Source organism: Mus caroli, unplaced genomic scaffold, assembly GCF_978045245.1.
Source record: "Mus caroli unplaced genomic scaffold, Mus_caroli_1 scaffold_14, whole genome shotgun sequence".
NCBI lineage: Eukaryota > Metazoa > Chordata > Mammalia > Rodentia > Muridae > Mus > Mus caroli.
The window spans coordinates 91652145-91655811 of NW_028227269.1; the positions used below are offsets into that span (position 1 = coordinate 91652145).

At 36.4% G+C, this 3667-nt stretch overlaps 1 pseudogene; it reads left to right on the plus strand.

Moving 5' to 3' along the window:
* Window positions 1–317: 317 nt before the first annotated feature.
* On the plus strand, window positions 318–594 carry LOC115032775 (NADH dehydrogenase [ubiquinone] 1 beta subcomplex subunit 7 pseudogene; annotated as a pseudogene).
* The last annotated feature ends 3073 nt before the right edge of the window (window positions 595–3667 follow it).

A 3667-nucleotide genomic window follows, 5' to 3' on the forward strand; every position in this document is an offset into this window, starting at 1 on the left:
TTTAGCTCCTTGGGTACTTTCTCTAGCTCCTCCATTGGGAGCCCTGTGATCCATCCAATAGCTGACTGTGAGCATCCACTTCTGTGTTTGCTAGGCCCCGGCATAGTCTCACAAGAGACAGCTATATCTAGATCCTTTCAGCAAAATCTTGCTAGTGTATGCAATGTCCCCTTGAAGCATAAGCAATTAATTGTTAGACAATTATTTTCTTGTAAAGATATTTATCTGGAGATGACCCAGAAGACACTCATGAAGTGGTGCTTCCAGTTGGGAGCGAGTTGACCCCGGTTGCTAAAGAAGGGTAAGGCAGAGAAGCCATGGGGGCACACCTGACCCGGGGCTATCTGTGGAATGCCTCTGTGGAGCCCGAACCTGAGAAGATGCCAGCTTCCCGCTGGACTAAGGCTTTCCAGAGTGCAAGGAGCAAGTGTTAGCTGCAAGCACAAGCAGATTGACTGGGGCTATGTGAAGCGCATGAAGGAGTTTGAACATGAAAGGTGACTGTTCCAAAGGAAGACTAGGAGGTAACTGAAGGAAGCACGAGCAGGCCAAGGCCTGGGAGATGGAGAGGTGGGCTCTGAGGTGACCCTGTAGGGATTACCTGCCAGCCTGGACCTATCAGTGAAATAAAAGCTTTGGGTCACCTCCCCTACCCCCACCCCCCAAAATTATCTGTTTATAGCATTGAAAAACAAACAAACAAAAAAAACTGAAAAAAAAAAAAACGAAAACAGAAACAAAAACAAAAAAGCCAACTCTGGGTAAATTTAGAATTTTAATCTTGCCTCTAGAAGAGGAAATAGCAACCTATCCATAAAATCATTCCACCTCTCCTTCCCATTCAATTGATAATTCGGTTTTAGTTTCCCCTATATTTGTAAAGTATTTTATGTTTTTAACTTTCAAGATTTTTTTCATCGTTTTTACAATCTTAAATTGTTGTTGGTGTTTTTGAAACCTCTATTTTAAGAATTTAAAAATATAAAATTCTGTTTTACATATCAAACAGCATAAAACAGCGGTTTTCACACTTCCTAATGCTGCTACCCTTTGATAAAGTTCCTCATGTTGTGGTAACCTCCCAATCATAAAATTATGTTCATTTCTACTTCATAACTCTAACTTTGCTACTGAATGAATCATAATGCAAATGTTTGTGTTTTGTGTGAAAGGGCCCCTCAATCAAATTGGGCTTGCTACCCACAGGTTGAGAATCATTGGCACAAAAGTAGCATGGGAGAATCTAGGATTTGAAACACCTTGTTTAATAAAGTTTAAAGTTTTTTTTTTTTTTTTGGTATCTTGTTTCACATCACTGGAATCAGGATTCATTTTATGATCACTTGTATTCAGACAACAGGGGTGGCATACTTGTCAGTGACACTCTGTGATTAAAGATGGTCATAGGCACTCTCAATGTCACCCTTTCAGTTGAGTTATGTACATTGTTAAAACTACATATGCTGAGTACAATTGCCACTTAAAATGTCTTCAAAGAGAATGCATTACCCTGTAGTTCAGCACTAAAAGCTGTGGTTTGGGCTAGGTTTCCTTTCAGTGGAGTGCATAAAGTAGTAGTGGATTTAATAATTGATGTACTTAAATTTCACAAAATCAAATAGAGATGTTTGTCTCCAAATGCTGAAATAATCTTCACTGTTATTAGTTTTTGTATTTCTAAGAATTTTTAAACCGCAAAGTCAATATTATACAAATTATACAAATGCTACAAATATGTACTTTTCTGATTATACTACTTAAAAGCAAATAGGCATAATTGAACACAAAGTATGGCATGTTATTTTTTAGGCATTATAGAATAAATACATGCCATGCAGCTAAACAAAACATGTTCTCTTTAAATGCTCTCTTTTTGATGCTTAATAAAAATTTAAAACTGAACCAAGCTGTGAGTGAGCTTTGTCAATTATGCAAAAGTCTTGCCTTAACCACACTTAAACCACTTTTCTGTGTATGTGAAAAATTCAGAAACAATTAACAGAAGATTTTTCTGTAGTCTTTACATATAGTAGTACATTTGAAAACATTTTTATACTTAAAAAGTATAAATTGACCTTAAAACTTAAACAAACCAAATGCATTCATGAATTGCTTTAGAAAGATTCACAATAATAAAAATGCACATTTTGCAAAAAGAATTAACAGCAAACACTCAACAATTGCCTGTGAAGTGCTGTGTTTCTCTTTCCCCTCTGCCTAGGAAAAAAATTCATTTACAACCTCTCCCATTTTCACATTACTCTAATGATACTGTCTGGTATTGATAATTAATCTAGATAATGACAATCCCAAATATGATGCCACATCTCTGGACACTGAAGTGTGTCCAACATGTCATTAAAATCCTATTAAAGCTTTATTTACTAGTCTCAAATTAAAAATAAACATTGGCGGTACAGAAGAGAGAATAATGATCTCATTGACCTTGTGATGTCTCTTCTTAGATCAGGAGAGCCAAAAGAATGGTGAGCTGGGCACAGAACACACCATAACAGAAATCTAACTAACAATTCAGTCAGACGTAAAGCATCTGTAGTTTCTTGTTTGTCTGTAGACAAATGCGCTTAATGGTATCCTAAAATTAAGCACTTTATCAAAAGGAAATGTGTTTTATTCGGTTCTTAAGAAGTCATGCATGTATTGAGCAAATTACAAACATTATGTATACACACATGATCTGTAGGTATTAAGAGCCCTCTTACATCTAGAGTGGTCAGCAGGTATGCCATCAAGTCATAGACTAAGTGTTCAGAGACTTGTGTTTTGATAGTTATAGAGCATTTACAGTAACATTTACAGAACATTTAAGTTCCACTGTATCTTGAGCTTCACCCTCATCTGAAGTTACTAAGAGACAACTCTGAACCATCATTTATATCGACACAATGTTCTGTTTCCATGGGTGAGTTACTGAGAAGTAATTGTGTATTGTGAATTTACTGAGTAAACCAAATCTCCATTTTCAGAGGGAATAGCAATTTCCTATGCACAGCTCAATGACCGTGCATTAAAATGGGTTCCTTCCTGAATTTTGATAGTGAGTATTCCAGTCTTTCAGAAGAGGTGGCTCAAGAAAGCATGCTGGGTACCTTTTGATTAGGCTTTCGAGTATATCAAAACCCAAGCTTTCATCAAATTGACTCATGAGGTCATGTTTATACATAAAAGGATTGATTGAGTCTTTCTACGTCTGCTTGGAAGATTAAGCATCTTTGATGACTCAGATGTACAATGGTTCCAGTGAAAAGCAAGAGAAAGATTCCCACAGAAAAGCTAATTAAAAAGCAGTAGATGTTACTGCTCTGACAATCAAAGTTGTACAGGGACCTGTGGTTTCATGAAGCATGAAGGGATAGCATACTTCTCAGAAGAGGAACATAGAAGTAGACTAGTCCCTAACAAAGCTACACAAAGGATTCTCCAAACACACACTGAGAATTCAAATATGTGATCAGAAGAGAATAGAACTATGCAACATAATCTACTAGTAGATGTTGTTACAATCCACAAAAATTATAGTTTTAATAAGAATGATATAATACTTCCATTGGTTACTGACATCTGATCTACCAAATGATTTTATACCTTTTTTCTTCAGAGCCCCTTTAATGTCAATAGCATTTAGCTCACAAATATCAGGCTGTAA